Genomic DNA, 18,610 nt, shown 5'->3' on the forward strand with positions numbered 1-18,610 from the left:
TATTTCTCTGGTAATTAGAGATTTTTAGTATCTTTCAGATGTTTATGGTTCATTTCCACATATTATCTTATGACATTTGTTCTTATCTTTGCCAATTTTTGGCTTTTCTTTTTAGTGATACATAATAGTAAAATCTTTATATGACAGTAAAATCTATCACACACACACATAAGCATGGACTATATCTTATATGGTGTTTTGTCTTCTATTTCTGAGTTATAAGTTCTTCACATATTCTAGATGCTAGTCCTTTACCAGACATATATTTTGCAAATATTTTGTGAATCTACATCTCACCTTTTTGTTTCCTAAAAGGTGGAAAAGATTTTAAATTTGACTAAGCCCAATTTTTCCATTTTATGGTCAATGCTTTCTGAATCTTAAAACAAATCTTTGCCTATACCAAGGGAGGAAAGATTTTTGTCTCCCATTTTCTGTACTAGTTTTAGCTTTTACACTTAAGTCTTTAATTCAGTTTGGGTTAACTTTTGTGGGTGGTATGAAACAGATTCACTTCTTTTTTATATGAACATATAGGTGTTTCAGTATCATTTGCTGAAAAGGCTATCCTTTCCTCATTCAGTATCTACTTTGTTAAAAAAAACAATTAGCTATGAATATGTGGGTCTATTTCTGGACTTTCTCTTCTATATGAGACTCATCTTCATGCGTATCACAATATTTGATTACTCTCAGTTTATATATAGTCTTGAAACAAAGTAATATAATTCCTCCAAATCTGTTCTTTTCAAGGTTATTTAGATTTTAATTGGCTAATCTAGGGCCTTCACAATCCAATATATTTTTTGTCCAAATCTACAAACAAAAAAGCTTGCAAGGATTTTGATAAGTATTGTATTTAATCCACAGATTTAATTTGGGGAGAATAAATATCCTTACATTCTATAAGTATGTATATCCCTCCATTTACATAAAACTTCTTTCAATATTTCTAACCAATGTTTTTTCACTTTTTAGAGTACAAGCTTGGTATATCTTTTATCCTCATTTTATACCTTTAAAAATTTGCTTTGATTTTATTTTCCAACTGTTTCTTGCTAATAATAGAAATATAATTGATTATAGAATACCTTAGTATCTAACAACCTTAATTCATTCACTTAATAGTTTAATACATTCATTATAATTATCTTTCTTCTTTATCATGTCATCTAAATATTTGTCACAAGGTGAATTTCTGCTCTGCCATATATCCCCCACCATGATATGTTGCCTCGCTGTAGGCACAAAAGAAATAGGATCAACTGATCATGAACTGAAATCTCAACTGTAAGCCAACATAACCCTTTTGTCTTTATAAGTTGATTACCTCAGGCATGTACTATAGTAATAGGAAGCTAACTTACTGAGCAATGTGTGTAGCCACCTGAGTTTACAGATGAGGTAACTGAGGCCAGGAGAGCTTCAATATCTTGCTGAGGTCCCACAGCTATGGTGCCTGGTGATCACAGGGTGTGTGCTAGCTTCAAAGCATGTGGGATTTTGTACACCACCTCTCATGAGGTAAGGAGTCAGAGGTGGAAAGAGTTGTACTCCATATTTTCCCCTAGTCTGGCTGCTTTTTGTTTATTCTTCCTGACTTATTGCATTTGTTATGTCCTCTATTCAATGTTGAATAGAAAACATGAGAATGGGCATTCTTGCCTATTTTCAGTGTTACAAAGAAAGAACTTAAAATTCCACCAGTTAGTTGTAGGGTTTTTAAAGATGCTTGGATATGTGCATGTCCCAGGGCCTTGTACTGTGTGCTCTACCAGTGAGCTACATCCCCAGCCCTGTAGGTGCTTTTCTTTTTTTAACAACTGAGCCATATCCCAAGTCCTTTTTATTTTTCATTTTGAGACAGGGCCTTACTAAGTTGCTTAGGGCCTTGGTAAATTGCTAAGTCTAGCTTTGAACTTGGAATCCTCCTGTCTCAGCCTTCCAAATCTCTGAGATTACAGGCTAGCACCACCACACCCAGCCTTATAGGTACGTTTTAATTAGTCTGTAGGCATTCCCTTTTATTCCTTGTTTACTCAGCATTTTTATCATGAATGACTGATTCATTTCATGAAATGCTTCTTCTGCTTCATTTAAATGATTGCATGACTTTTCTCCTTTATTCTGTTAATGTGGCTAATTATATTGATTAACAGTGGATGACTGATTTTTCAGTGTTATACCAGTTTTGCACTGGAAAAAACTCACTTGAGCCCAGTGAATTATTGTTAAAAATTTTTGCATTCGTGTCCAGGACAGACATTAATTTGTAGTCTTCATTTTTGTTTCTGTTGTTGTTGGGGTTTTTTTGTTTGTTTGTTTGTTTGTCCTGGGGATTGAACCCAGGGCCTTGTGCATGCGAAGCAAGCACTCTCTGGACTGAGCTATATACAGTCCTGTAGTTTTCTTTTCTCACAAAGTCTTTCTTATTTTGCTTTCTTATTAGGCTAATGCTGGCCTCATGAAATAAAATTGGGAAATATTTGTCTTCATTCATTTACTGAAAAAAAATTGTGTAATATTTCTTCCCCCCATGTCTGACATAATTTACTAATGATGCCATCCAGGCCTGGAACTTTCTTTGTAGAAAGATTTTCAATAATGAATATAATGTACTTGCTTTAGGGCTATTCAAGTTTTCTATTTCTTCTCATGTATTTTTTTCTTCTTCTTCTTCTTAGTACTGGGGATTGGACACAGCAGGACTTTACCATCTAGCTACATCCCCAATTCTATGTATGTATGTATGAATATATGTACTTTTATTTTATTTTGAGAGGGTCTCCCTAAGTTGTTGAGGCTGACCTCAAACTTGCAATCCTCCTGCCTAAACTTTGGGAGTCACTGGGATTACAGGCATTTGCCACCACAACTGTCTTCTTATGTCATTTTTTAAAATATTTTTTTAGTTGTAGATGGACACAATGCCTTTATTTTTTTTTTATGTAGTGCTGAGGATCGAACCCAGTGTCTCACATATGCTAGGCAGACACTCTACCACTGAGTTACAACCCCAGCCCTAAATTATCAAATTGACTGACATAAAGCATGTTCTCTATATGTCAATTAGATCTAGTGTTTTCAAATCTTTTTCTTTTATGAATTAGTGAAAAAAATGTGAAGATTATTTGTCATCATATTACAGCTGATATTACAAAGTAGAAGGAGTCAGGGCACACACTTGTAATCCCAGCAACTCAAGAGGCTGAGGTAAGAGGATTGAAAGTTCAAAGCCAGCCTTGGCACCTTATCGAAACCCTGGCTCAAAATAAAAAATAAAAGGGGTGGGGGTGTGGCTTAGAGGTTAAATGTCCCTAGGTTCAATTCCCAGTACTAAAAAATAAATAGATTAATTAATTATTTAAAAAAAATTTAAAGGTACATCAATTTGCTTTTATCATGTTGTCGCCTTCCATATACACTTTGTGTGTGTGTGTGTGTGTGTGTGTGTGTGTGTGTGTGTGTGTGTGAGAGAGAGAGAGAGAGAGAGAGAGAGAGAGAGAGAGAGAGAGAGATTGATTTTCCCTTGAACCATTTGAGGGGGAGTTTTATATTTATTCACAGATCTTGACCCTAAATACTTTAGTATATATTTTCAAAGAATAGAGATATTTTTAAGAGACTGAAATCTTATCTTTGCTAAATGACTGGGTCTCACTATATTGTCCAGGCTAACCCAGAATTCCCAGGCTCAAGTAATCCTATTTCAGTCTCCCAAACAGGCACTTCACTGTGCCTGGCAAAGACTTTTTAAATTTATTTATTTATTTACCCACCCAGGGATTAAATTCAGGGACAATCAACTACTGAGCCACATCCCCAGCCCTATTTTGTATTTTATTTAGAGACAGGGTCTCACTGAGTTGCATAGCACCTGGCTGTTGCTGAGGCTGGCTTTGAACTTATGATCCTCCTGCCTCAGCCTGCCAAACCACTGGGATTACAGGAGTGCGGGACCACACCAAAGACTTAATTCTTAAACCACAGTTTTCATCTTCAATAAATGTAACACTATATAATACTTTAATCTACTACTTGCACTCCATTTTGTTAAGTGATCCAAAATGTACTTTATATAATTTTCCCCCTCCAGCAGAGGAACTAGTCTGTGACTCAGTATTGCATCTAACTATCATGTCTTTTTAACCTACTTTAATCGAAAAGAGAGATAAGCAAATATTTTCTGTAAAGAACCAGATGATATACATTTTCAGCTTTGTCTATTATAGATCCCTGTCACAACTACTCATCCTGCTGTTGTAGCAGGAAGCAGTCAATGACAATAAGTGAATGAAAGAGTGTGGCCATACCCCAATAAAATTTTATTTATATAAGTAAGCAGCAGGTTTCATCTGCACTAATGACTGTAGTTTGCTCTACTCTAGAATTTTTCTACTGCTTTTTTTAGTTGAATTTGAAATGACTTTCCTATAAACAGCATTTATTTGGGTCACATTTTCATCCATTCTGCCAGTCAATGCCTTTTATATAAGTGTCTTTAGACCACTTTTATATTTGTAATCATTGATAATGCTAAAGCTTAAGTTCTCCTGTTTCTCTCTTTTTGCCTTCCTATGGATCATATGATCATTTTTTAAGGGTTCTCCAAAGAGACAGAACCAAGAGGATAGATTTTTAGGGGAATTGGCTTGTATAATTATGGAGGGTGAGAAGTCCCATAATAGGCCATATGCAAGCTAGATAACCAGAGAAGCCAGTGGCATAGCTGAGCCCAACTCCAAAGGATTGAGAAGGAGTGGAGTTGATAGTGTAGCTCTCAATCCAAGGCCAAAGATCTGAGAATCAAGAGAGGAACTGGTACAAATCCCAAAGTCTGAAAGGCAGGGAATGTGGAGTTTAGATGCCTAAGAGCAATAGAAGATGGGTTTCCCAGTTCCAAATAAGAAATTAAATTCACCTTTCACTGGCTGAAGCTAGAATTTCCTTGTTCTGTCCCCCAATCTGACATACCCAGAAACAACGCTTTAACATGTGCTAGGATGAAACCCTAGCACATGCTAGCACCTTACCATTGAGCTATATCCCCAGGCCTTCTGGGTATCTCTTAACCCAATCAAATTGACAACTAAACCTAACCATCAGAAATTCCATCTTGATTTATTTATATTGTTGTTGAGTTTATCTGTTTATATCCTTTTTATGTGATTACTACAAAATAAATATGTGACTTACTCACTAAAAACATTTGAGTGAAGTGTAGAAACTTCACTTCATTTAGGTCCTTTATCTTCATATTAATATCATCATTTTTATTATCAGTTGATCTTATATATTTGATTCATCATCAAATATGACTGCTAAAACTCAGAAGGGAAAAAGAGAACCAATTATTATACTCATATTTCTGCTCTCTCCAATCTTCCTAATATTTAATACTCTCATACTCCTTCCTTTACCATCTCTTTGTGTTTAAAGAACTTCTTTTAGATAATCTTTAAGGTAAGTCTACTAGCAAAAAATTCTTTTAGTTTTCCATCATCTAAGAATGTTTTCTATTTCCCTTCAACTCCTGAAGAACAGTTTCAACAGAAACAAAATTTGAGACTGACAGTTCTTTTTTATTTGGCACTTGAAAAATAATGTGCCACTTCCTTCAGGCCCCCGTGGTTTCAGAGGAGAAATCTACTGTCATTTGAATTAGTGTTCCCTCAAGTAATGCATCTTGCTGCTTTCAAGACTTTTTCTTTTATCTTTAGATTTCAAGAGTTTAATTATGATGCATACTTAAGCATACATTTTCTTGGGTTTAACCTGGTCAAGTCTGTATGGCTTCTTGGGTCTTTAGATTGGTTTCCTTTGCCAAACAGGGTAAGTTTCCGTCTTTTTTTTTTTTCCCAAATACACTTTGAGTCCCACTCTCATTCTCCCTCCCCTGTAAAATTATATGAATGTTAGCTCCTTTTTTTGTGTGTGATGGTACAAGAAATTAAACCAGACCTTCACACATGCTAGACAAGCACTCTAACACTGAACTATATCCCCATCCTTCATTTGTTTGGTTTGTTTTGTACTGGGGACTTTTCCTATTTTGAGACAAGGCCTCACTAAGTTGACCAGACTGGGCTCGAACTTGCCATCATCCTGCCTCAATCTCCTGAGCAGCTGGGCTTACAGGTATACATGACTACACACAGGGTATTAGCTCCTTTATTACTGCCTGACTGGTCATTTTTTTCTAGTCTGCTTTCCTCTGTTGTTCAGATGAAGTAAATTCTACTGTTGTCCTCAAGCTTACTGATTCTATCTTCTGCCACAGCCATTTTGCTATTGAGCCAATCCAAGGGTGTTTGCTTTCCCATTACTATTTTTCAGTTCTAAAATTTCTATTTGGTTCTTCTTAATTTCATCCTAATTTGGTTCTAATTAATCTCTTTTGGTTCTTTACTGAGGTTTTTGCATTTTAAAAATTTGTTTAAAAATAATTTTTAATTAATTTTAAAGCATTTTATGATGGCTGCTTTAAAATCCTTGTCAGGGGGCTGGGGATGTAGTTTAGTGAAAGAGCAATTGCCTAGCATGCATAAGGTTATGGGTTCAATCCCCAACAAAAAACATACATACGCACACACACAAATTCTGTCAGAAAATTCCAACATCTGACTTATCTTGTGTTGGCTGGTTATCTGTTGTCTTATTCAAATTATAGTTGGTATCATAGTTCTCTGTTGTTGGTATCATAAGTGATTTTCTATCATATTTTGAAAATGTTTCCTATTATTAGGAGTCTCTTACATAGGTTTTTATTAAATCTTTTATTTTATTATTAAATCATCCTTCTTAGTTTTGTATGTGGGTCTTGGTTCTCTTGTCTGAGCTACTATTTCAATGGTATATTAGTTTTCATAGCCTTTGCAATGTTATTTGACCTGTTTTGTTTATCTGGTAAAATTGAATTCCTAATGGTCCCTGCTGGAGCTGCCATAGGAAGCAAAGGAGTTTCCCCAAACTAGGCCGTCAGTATCTCTTAATGAAGAAGAAGTGTATTGGTGCTAGATTACTCCACCCCTACTAGTTTCTCCAGCAAGGCAAGCCTTGAGCCCATAGAGACAAAGAAGCTTCCCAGAACTGGCCACTTGCTATAGATAGATCCTCTTGTTAGCTGCACCCACTAGCCCATGTCTCTGAGTAGGGAAGAGGAAGATGGGGGCCACATGGATAAAGAGACTTCTTGGATCAGGCCATTTTTTTTGTGTGGCCAGGTGCTTTTTGCAGATAATGCCCTCCCTAGTGTCAAGAGGCTAGAAAGGGAAGTCTGAAGTTCATATGAACAAAGAGATTTCTTAGACTAAATTGCTTACTCTAGATGCGTTTGTTTTGCCAGCTCTGCCAACCTGCAGAGCTGGTATCTCTCTATGGAAGTGAAGAAGGACAGTGCTTTTTTCTCACCACTTATACAGATAGGGTTAGAGTTCCCAGCTGATGCCCTTGTCAATGTCTTCAGACTTGCTTAATGCTTTCAGAGGGACTCCCATTTGATTTGAGGGAGGAATAAGCCCACCTGGACCGTGTTTTGTAGCTTGATCAGTGGGTCAGGAAATACCAAGTGTAGGTGGCCTTCTTCTGTGTGCGGGCAAGAACAGGGAAAATTCAAGATGTTCTGTGACTCTGATGTTCTTCTAGTACTGTGGTCCCAAACCAGCTCACCTTGTTACAGGTTGTCCTTCAGGAGTGTTCCTTTGGTTATCTTATATACCAATTCTAAGATTTACAGCAATACTTAGCAGGGAAGAGCAGGGAAAAATGGGTCTACACCATCTCACCTGTACTAAAATTCTCTGTATCAGGCTGTTTCAATTATCTGTTTTCTCTCTTGATTTTTAGTCAATTATTTTGTTTTTATGTATCTGATTATTTTTATTCAATGCCAGACTAAATTTTATAACTATATAACTATATAATATTCACACATTAATAACATGATATATAGTTAGAAGCTACATATTATCACAAAATACATTAAAAAATTATAGAGATAACATGAATAAATACTTGATGTTGTCTTCCCCTACAGATTTACATTTGCTTCTAGCAAGCATAAAGCCAGGAGTAGAGTTCTTTAATCCAATCAGGGATTGGGGTGATTTGAGAGCTAGGCTTTAACCTCTATGACAGCTGATCTATTTTCAGTTCACCTTTAAGCACAGAGTATAGCCCATTCTTCAGGTTTCCTAACTAAAATCATGAATAGTTTCTTATGTATTTTGTGATAGTATGTAGCATTTAACTATCATGATATTAACATGTGAATATTATGTCATACATTTTATATAGTTATTCAGAGTCCTTTTTTCTTTGTAGGCCCAAAACTTCCAATTTTATTTCCCCACCCCCATATAACTATCAAAACCACTTAGAATTTAAGCTCTACCACAATATTCTGCTCAATCTCTTGCTATACACATTTCAAATCAGCCAATCAATTATCCAAAAGAAAACTAAAAACTAGCTTCACAGGCACTTGTGATCCCAGTATCTCAGAAGAATGAGGCAAAAAGATCACAAGTTCAAGTCCACCTGGGCAACACAGCAAGACCCTATCTTTAAAAAAAAAAAAAAAAAAAAGAATAGTTGGCTTCACATCACTGACCTTAATTACTTCCTCTCCAAAACTTTGGTTTCTCTCAAGTCCTTTTTCTGCTTGGTCTCCAAAACCTTCAAACAGGTTTTTAAAAGTATTCTGCAGCTTTTCTAGTTCTTCCCGGTTGGAGTATTAGATTAGAAAAAGCTCTTTCACCACAGAAACATAAGTGTCCCCCAATAATCTGTTTTCTGATATGAAAAGATGTTCCAGGAGGCTGAGGCAGGAGGATCGCAAGTTCAAAGCCAGCCTCACAAAAATTAAGGCACTAAGCAACTCAGTGAGACCCTGTCTCTAAATAAAATACAAAATAGGGCTGGGGTATGGCTCAGTGGTCAAGTGCCCCAGAGTTCAATCCCCTGGTACCCCACCTCTCAAAAAAAGATGTTCCAGGATCATATTATAGAATTCCTGGCCCAAACCTGAAATAAACCATTTTCCCAAATTACCCTAAAGTTCTTGTAGTACAAATTATGATTTAGAGAACACAGTCTAGCGCTAAAAGTGTTGAGCACTACCTACGTGGGTTTCTAGGATTTTTCAATAGAGAAATCTAGGAAATAACAGTTGTTTTAAAAGAAAAATGCATCATGAATTCTCACTGACATCTCCAACTTAAATTTAGGATTCCAAGGTTCTTATCCAACTTCTTTCATCTCTTTTCTAAATCAAAATCCAGGACCAAATCCAATACACTTATCTCAGTTTTTTTTCCTTGGGAATATATCCCACTCTAGAAATGTACATTACAATGTTTTAGAGACACTTGAAATATTTTGTGTGCTCAACCTTAAACCTGATACACATTTAGGTTCACTTCATTATACATTGGATTTTTTTTTTAGTTGTAGATGGACACAATATGTTTATTTACTTATTTTATGTAATGCTGAGGATTGAACCCAGTGCCTCACACATGCGAGACAAAGCACTCTACCACTGAGCTACAACTCCAGCCCAACGCATTGATTTTTTTTTCTTTTTTCGTTGTATATGGACTCAATGCCTTTATTTGTTTTTATGTGGTGCTAGGATCGAACCCAGTGCCTCACACTTGCAAGGCAAGTACTCGACCACTGAGCTACAACTCCAGCCCTGCATTGAATTTTTTAATTAAGTTGTCTTTTTTTCTTTTTTCTTTCTTTTTAGTGTGGTGGTCGTGCTGGCAATCAAAACTATCATGCATGCTAGGCAAATGGTCTACCAACTGAGCTACATTCCTATTCTCTGCATTTGATTTTTAAGAATTATCTTTTTCTCTAATTTTAATTTCTCTTTTATAATATGGAAAGCATTTGCAATTTCAAAAGCCTAATCCACAAAACAAAATACATTCAGAAATTTAGCTTACAATCCTGTTTCTTCTACCCTATTCCTTCATTCTTCTTAAAATAACCATTCTTAGTTTGGGGGTTATCATTCTGATGGGGTATGCATGTATGTACACAATGTTTATATGTTTGTAGAAACTTTTTCTTTAAAATGATGGTAAAAAATATCACTAATTTTTAAAAATACTTTTATTATTTATTGATGGACTTTATTTATCTGTTTTATATGTGGTGCTGAGAATCGAACCCAGGGCCTCACCCGTGCTAGGCCAGTGCTCTAACCCTGAGCCACAGCCACAGCCCACCACTATTTTTTTTTTATTTAACAATTTATTTTCAAGATGATCCTACAGCAGAATATTCCTTGTTCCTTTTTATAGATGCACAGTACTCCATTGCATGAGCACACCAAATATTCTTTAGCCAGCGCTCTAATGATATGATCCCAGACTAAATTGCTATCAAAATTTCTTTTATAACTTAAATTCACACAACTCAAAAGGCTGAAGTAGGAGGGTCACAAGTTCAAGGCCAACCTGACAAATTAGCAAGATCATGTCTCAGAATGAAAATATAAAAAGGTTTGGTGAGTATAGCTCATGGTAGACAGCCCCTGGGTTCAATTCCAAGTACCATACTAACATATTTATCATATAAATATATATTCATATATACTTTTATATGTATATATAACTTAAATTCACATTAAAAAATCAAACCATCTCACTGTGATGGCCAGATCAACTATCTCGCTGGTATTTTGGCATTTTCTGCTTTAAGCAGAAAAATTACCTCACATCAACAACATGGGAGGTAAGCGCCCTACCACTGAGCCACAATCCCAGCACCGCCACCCCCCATATTTTTTATGTAACAGACTTAATACAAAGCTGCGATAATTAAAACTTTGACCAAAGTACTGGCATAAGGATAGAAAATTTAAGTCATTAAGTCTCCTTCTTTTCCCATTTCTTTTTTCTTTAATCATTATGTTATTATCCACCCTATCTTTCAAAACTTTATCTTACCCTATTAGACCTGTAAACTACTTTTACTTTTGTCCTTCTTCCATCCCCATCACTAATGCCAATGCCCTTATTCAAATTCTCTTCTTCCTGGCCTAGTATCCTTCAAAGGCCTTTAAAATTGGTGGCTCAACCCAGCTCTACAATCTGGCCAGTTCTCTACAGAACCAACTGTCTTCCTCCTCAAATGCCAATCTGATCATGTCAAAAATCTGCCTGAAAATTTTGCTTGCTTTAGCACAGCATAGCATGCAAAGTCCATCAAAATTCAAATCCGATTTGCCTTTCCTGCTCCATCTTTGGCCTCTGCTACCCAGATAAGTAGACCACATTGCAGCAATAGTGAATGTAACTCTCCTTCCTCAACTCATCTAGAATAACTTCCCTTTTTCCCTTCCTCTTGCTTCTCCACCCTTTCAGATCTAGGTTCAAATATTCCTTGGAGCTCTGGGAATCTTGGTCCAATGTTTTTGGGGCTGAGCTGATGGATGCCTTCTCAATGGTTAAAATTACCAAGTGATCTGATTGCTATTGATACAAAAGATATCCCTGTAGTTAGACTACCTTGATTTTAAATTTGAGGCCAAAGAAGGAATACTTTGCCAATGAGTTTTTATACCACAAAAAGGGAGTGGGAAACAAAGGAGTTTCTGAAGTATAGAAGCACATTTTTCTAAAAGTCAAGCAACAAAATGTTACATAATAAGACAAGAGTGAAATAACCACTGAATTTGCCAACCTGAGCCAGCTGCTGCTCCTATAAATTCTCAGAATAAGTTAAATAAGAAAACTGGGAGCAAAGAAACAAGACGTAGAAAAAGGGTCATTAATTTCATTTTGGGGAGTTCTGAGGCAAAGAGAAACAGAAGTGAGGCAACATTTGAAGGAGTCATGGGATTGAGGGGATCTTCCCCAGATATTTTAATCTACAGATAATTATTAGAATCAATAAAGGAGTTTGGGAAAGGTGCAGAACAGAAAAGTGATACACAATAAGTCTACTATGTCTCCTTATTCCAGTAACAATTTAAAAATAAATTTTTTAAAAATTTTGTAGTTGTAGATGGACAGCATACCTTTATTTTATTTATTTTTATGTGGGTTGAACCCAGCGCCTCACAAGTGCTAGGCAAGAGCTCTGCCACTGAGCTACAACCCCAACCCTTTAAAATGAAATTTAAAAAAAATTATTTACAACAGCATCAAAAATATCAAATAGAGGGCTGAGACTGTTGCTCAGTGGCAGAGCACTTGCCTGGCATGTGTCAGGCACTGACTTCAATCCTCAGCATCGCATAGAAATAAATAAAAAATAAAGGTATATCAACAACTAAAAAATATTTTTTAAAAAATCAAATAGAAAAAAAATCAAATAGAAAGGTATATATATATAAAAGTCTTCTGCACTGAAAATCATAAAAATTTATTTAAACAAAGAATACCTTAAAAAATGTTCATAGTCTGGAAGACTCAATATTTAAGAGGTTATCAATTCTTACTGAAATAAGCTATAGGTGGCTGGGGTTGTATTTCAGTTGTAGAGTACTTGCCTAGCATGTGTGAGGCTCTGGATTCGATTCTCAGCTCCACATAAAAAAAAATTAAAGAAAGGTATTAGGTTCATATACAACTTAAAAAAAAAATTAAAGAAAGAAGCTATAGGTGAAGTACTATCCTAAACATTATTTTGGTCATAATTGGGAAAGGTAATTCTAAAATCTATATGGAAATGGCACAGACCAAGAAAAGCCAAAACTAACTTTAAGAACAAGAAGAATAAAGTAGGAAGACTTAATACAAAACTACAATAATTAAAACTGTGACAGAAGTACTGGTATAAGGATTAAAAAAAAACAGAAAATGGAATAGAATAAGGTCTAGAAAAAGGTCATACATATATAAACAACTGACTGATAACAAAGGTAGCACTGCAGAACAGTGAGAAAAGAAAATTCTTGTCAATAAATGAAACTAGATAAATGAATAAAAATAAAATAAAATAAAATAAAAGCTGTCGAGTCAGGCACGGTGGCTCATACCTGTAATTCCAGTGGCTCAGGAGGCTGATGCAGGAGTATTGCACATTCAAAGCCAGCCTCAGCATCTTAGCAAGGCACTTAGCAACTCAGCAAAAACCTAACTCTAAATAAAATATTTAAAAAGGGCTGGAGGGCTAGGGTTGTGGCTCAATAATAGAGCGCTTGTCTAGCATGTACTGGGTTCAATTCTCAGCACCGCATATAAATAAGTAAATAAAATAAAGGTCCATGAACAATAAAACTATTTTTTTTAAAAAAAGAAAAAAAAGTCTGGGGATGTGGCTCAGTTGATAAATGCCCCTGGGTTCAATCCCTGATACCAAAAACAAACAAAAGACAAAACTGTCCAGAAGAAAATACAAAAGAATATCTATCTCTCTCTTTCTCTCTCTCTCTAAGACTTTTAGGTAGGAAAATATTTTTTTCAATGTGACATATAAAGCATTATACACGATGGGAGAAAAATAATGCATATGAGGGCTGGGGTTGTGGCTCAGTGGTAGAGCATTTGTTTAGCACATGTGAGGCACTGGGTTTGATCCTTAGCACCACATAAAAATAAATACATAAAGGCATTGTGTCCATCTACAACTAAAAATATTTTTTTAAAAATAATGCATTTGGCTTTCCAACTTGGGCCTGGCAGAATGGCTCCCGCAAAGAAGGGTGGCGAGAAGAAGAAGGGCCGTTCTGCCATCAACGAGGTCGTGACCCGGGAATACACCATCAACATTCACAAGCGCATCCAAGGAGTGGGTTTCAAGAAGCGTGCTCCTCGGGCCCTCAAAGAGATCCGGAAATTTGCCATGAAAGAGATGGGAACTCCAGATATGCGCATTGATACCAGGCTCAACAAAGCTGTCTGGGCCAAAGGAATAAGGAATGTCCCATATCGTATTCGTGTGCGATTATCCAGAAAACTTAACGAGGATGAAGATTCACCAAACAAGCTCTATACTTTGGTAACCTATGTCCCCGTTACCACGTTCAAAAATCTACAGACAGTCAATGTGGATGAGAACTAACTGCTGATAGTTAAATAAAGTCATAAAACTGTTAAAAAAAAAAAATGCATTTGACTACATTAAAATCAAGAACCAGCTGGGTATGATGGTACATACCTATAACCCCAGTGACTTGGGAAGCTTGAGGCAGGAGATCACCAGTTTGAAGCCAGCTTCAGCAACTTAGTTAAACCCTCAGCAATTTAACAAAACACTGTTGCAAAATTAAAAAATAGTAAGGGCTGGGAGTATGGTTCAGTGGTTAAGCACCCATAGGTTTAATCCCTAGTACCAAAAATAAAATAAAGAACTAAATGCAAAAGGCACTATAATACCATTTTAACTACACAATTGAACCTAAAAAGAAAAAAAGTAAGGAAACCACTAAGGGCAAAAAAAATAAAGTGAGACCTGAAAAATCAGAGCAGGGGGCATGTTAGCCAACTCAATAGGTACCCTGCGAAAGGTTGTCATTCCCTATGATTCAGGAGATTATCAGTTTCCAAAAACTCAAAATCTGGACCCAAACATCCACAAGAAAGACACTGATGTTAGAACCATGCAGGTTAAGCAAGGAGTTGGAACTGAGATCCCTTAAAGGAAAAACCCTAAAAAAACTAGAAAAAAAAAAAACATAACTCCTAGGCATAGAAATGCAACAAAGAAGCTACTTCAGCTTGGCTTCAGGGTAGGATAAAATATCCCCTCTAAGAATTTACAACCACAGGTCTCATGCCCCATGGGTTCCAATACATACTCACTTCAAGATCACAAGAAGATAAAAGTAACATAAAAAGTTGCCCCAGGTCAGAGATTCCCTAAGGATACCTAATTCAAATTCTCTATAGTCTTATTCATTGAAAATAAATTCAAAATCAAAGTTTATATATATCTGGAATAATGCATTATGAACAAAATTTAGAAGACTAAATCAACAATATTATTAGACCCTGCAGAGTTTAGATACTAGAACAAAGAATATGAAATGAATTTGAAATACTTAAAAAAAGCAAAATATGATCAAAAGTACCAAAAAAGAAAAGGACATTATGAAAATGAGCAAACAGTTTTTAAAAGCTAGAACCTCTAAAAATTAAAAATCACTGAGGCCTGGACAATTCAGTAAGACCCTGTCTCAAAAATAAAAAGGGCTGAAGATGTAGCTCTTTGGTTAAAAAAAAAAAAAAAATCAAAAACCCTTAAGGTTAAATCCCCAGTATGGGCATGGGGGAGAAAAACATATGTGTGTGTGTGTGTGTGTGTGTGTGTGTGTGTGTATAAAATCACTGAAAATAAAATTAACAGTAAGTTAGATATAGCTAAAGTGAGAATCTGAGAACTAGAAAAAAGATTTTAAGAAATTAACCTAACTAGGAAACAGGGAAATAAAGAGGAGTCTGAGAAGTAGAAGGCAAAAGAGAATAAAAAATAGACAATATGTATTTTAAAGTACTACCAAAAGGATATTGAGACAATAGAGGGGAAACTTTAAAGATATAATATCTGAGAATTTCCCAGAAATGACGACAAATTTGAATCCACAAATGAGGGAAGCACATACATTGAGCAAAAAAAGTAAAAATAAATCCACATTTGGGTACTTACAGTAATATAAAACCTCAACCAAAAGAGAAAAAAAAAAATGAGGGAAAAAGCATGAGAGTAAGTAAAAGCATTTATGAAAAAACGGAATGATACAAAAGACACCTGAGATTTGCTTCAAATCAAACTATGCTAATTAGTCAAGAGAAGGGAGAATTTAAGAAAGGAGTAGTAGTAAAAGTAAAAAAGCTGTGACTTGAAAATGCTGATGCTTGTGACAAAAACTGTTTACCTGAAATTTTTCAAAATAAGAAGCCTAAAAAGACCTGGGGCTGGGTGTGGTGTGGACCTGTAATCCTGGCAGTTTAGGAGGCTAAGGCAGGAGGATCACGAATTCAAAACCAGCCTCAGCAACTTATCGAGGCACTTAGCAACTCAGTGAGATCCTGTCTCTAAATAACATATAAAAAAGGCCTGGGAATGTGGCTCAGTGGTTGAGCATCCCTGGGTTCAATCCTCAGTAACAAAAAAAAAAAAAAGACCTAGGGGTGTTGATCTGTGATAGAACACTTGCCTAGAATGTGAGAGGCCCTGAATTCAGTCCCCAGAACTGGGACAGGGGTTGAGGGAAAGCAACAACAGCTTAAAAAGAGAATAAAAAGAAAGAAAATGATCTATGAATGAATGAGTTAGACAGCTATTTGAAACATTAGTAACAATAATTAGAAGACAATGAGAAAATATAGAGTACTGAGAGAAAACAATGGTTAATCTTAAATCCTGCCCCCAGCTGTATCAGCATTCAAAGGTAAAGACCAAAATAAAGCCTGATTCCCTTTCCAAAAGAGAAGCTCATGAGCATCATTCAAAAATTCAAGGCAGGAAAGTCATTCTAAGAAACTGGTATCACCCTAATACCAAAACTAGACAAAGACACATCAAAGAAAGAAAACTTCAGACCAATTTCCTTGATGAATATAGATGCAAAAATTCTTAATATTGGCAAACCACATACAAAAATATATTAAAAAGATAGTGTACCATGATCAAGTGGGTTTCCTCCCAGAGATTCAAGGCTGGTTCAACGGACAGAAAACAATAAATATAATGTGCCATAGAAACAGACTTAAGGATAAGAATCACATGACTATCTCAGTAGATGAAGAAAAAGCATTTGACAAAATTCAGCACCCATTCATGTTTAAAACACCAGAAAAACTAGGGACAGAAGGAACTTCCCCCAACATTATTAAGGATATATATATGACATATATATATATATGATAAACCCAAGGCCAAAATTATTCTGACTGGAGAAAAACTGAAGGCATTTTCTCTAAAAACAGGAAGAAGACAAGGATGCCCACTTTCACCACTCCTATTCAACAGTCCTTGAAACTCCAATCAGAGCAATCAGGCAAGAGAAGGAAATTAAAGGGATACAAATAGGATAAGAAGAGCTCAAATTATCTGTTTGCCAATGACATGATCCTAAATTTAGAAGACCCCAAAAACTTTACCAGAAGACTTCCAGAGCTCACAAATGAATTCAGCAAAGTAGCAAAATACAAGATTAACACTCATAAATCAAGCACATTCCAATACTCGAATGATTAATCTGCTGAAAAAGAAATTAGGAAACTACCCATTCACAGTAGCCTCAAAAAAAATAAAATATTTGGAAGTCAAAAATAACAAAAAAGAGGTGAAGAACCTCTACAATGACAACTATAAAACACTAAAGAAAGAAATTGAAGAAGACCTTAGAAGATGGAAAAACCTCCTATGTTCTTGAATAGGCAGAGTTAATTTGTCAAAATGGTCGAATTACCAAAAGCACTATACAGATTGAACACAATTCCCATCAAAACACCCACAACTAAGGTCACCATAACAAATCATTCAAAGAAATAAGATACAGTAGATAAAAGATGTGAAAAAGCAATTTTTTTTCTAATTCTGAGGATGTAAAATAAAGAAGACTATCTTTACAAGATCAATAAAGAAAAAAGAACTTTTAAGATTAACACAAAAAGCACAAGTTGTAGAGGAAAAGAATGATCAACACTACTTCACTAAGGGCTGGGGTTGTAACTTAGTTGCAGAATGCTTGCTTGCCTTGCATGTGTGAGATACTGGGTTAGATCCTTTGTTTATTTACCACATAAACAAAATAACATTAAAAAAAAAAAAAAACTACTACATTTAAGATTTGAGCCTGGTGCAGAGTGCACATGGGAGGCTAAGCCTGAGGCACTGAGCAACTCAGTGAGACCCTATCTTTAAATAAAATACAAAAGAGTGCTGGGGATGTGGCTCAGTGGTTGAGTGCCCCTAAATTCAATCCTTGGTACAACAACAACAATAAAAAAAAAACTTTAAACTTCTGGGCTGGGGATGTAATTCAGTTTTACAGTGTTTGCCTATCATGTGGGGTTCATTCCCAGTATGACACATAAACAAGGATTCTGAAATTTCTGTTTAAAAGCAGCTGAAGTTAAAGACAGATACGGTTCTCACTGATGCTGTTAACGAAAACTGGAACAATCCCTGCAGAAAGCTATTTAGTAATAGGCGACAAAAATTTAGATGCATAAATCCCCTTTTGTAGCAATTTCACTTCTGAGAATTTAATCCTAAAGGCAGATCTGACCCACAAATTGTAATATGATTCCTGTGCAAGCTTACTCAAAATTTTTAAGTAAATTAAGGTACACCCATATCATGGAATACCAAACACAACTGCTTTAGAAAGAATACACACTGTTGGGGCTGGGGATGTGGCTCAAGCGGTAATGCGCTAGCCTGGCATGCGTGCAGCCCGGGTTCGATCCTCAGCACCACATACAAACAAAGATGTTGTGTCCGTCGAAAACTAAAATATAAATATTAAAATTCTCTCTCTCTCTCTCTCTCTCTCTCTCTCTCTCTCTCTCTCTCTCTCTCAAAAAAAAAATCTTCAAACTACACTATTCAAAGCAGGTAGAGGGGGGAAACAAGGTATAGGTCATTGATTACAGTATTCCATTTATTTGAAAACAGGAAGGAGATGATATAACATATATAA

The 18,610-nt window shown here is 35.8% G+C and overlaps 1 protein-coding gene and 1 pseudogene across 2 annotated transcripts in view; one reads left to right on the plus strand and one right to left on the minus strand.

Annotated features, from left to right (window-relative positions):
- The window catches only part of LOC113197436 (attractin), a 155,394-nt gene that overhangs the window by 120,993 nt on the left and 15,791 nt on the right, over window positions 1-18,610 (minus strand). The gene's annotated exons all lie outside the window — the stretch shown is intronic.
- LOC144255399 (large ribosomal subunit protein eL31 pseudogene) lies at window positions 13,628-14,050 on the plus strand (annotated as a pseudogene).

The sequence above is a fragment of the Urocitellus parryii genome, chromosome 6 (assembly GCF_045843805.1).
Source record: "Urocitellus parryii isolate mUroPar1 chromosome 6, mUroPar1.hap1, whole genome shotgun sequence".
Classification (NCBI taxonomy): Eukaryota; Metazoa; Chordata; class Mammalia; order Rodentia; family Sciuridae; genus Urocitellus; species Urocitellus parryii.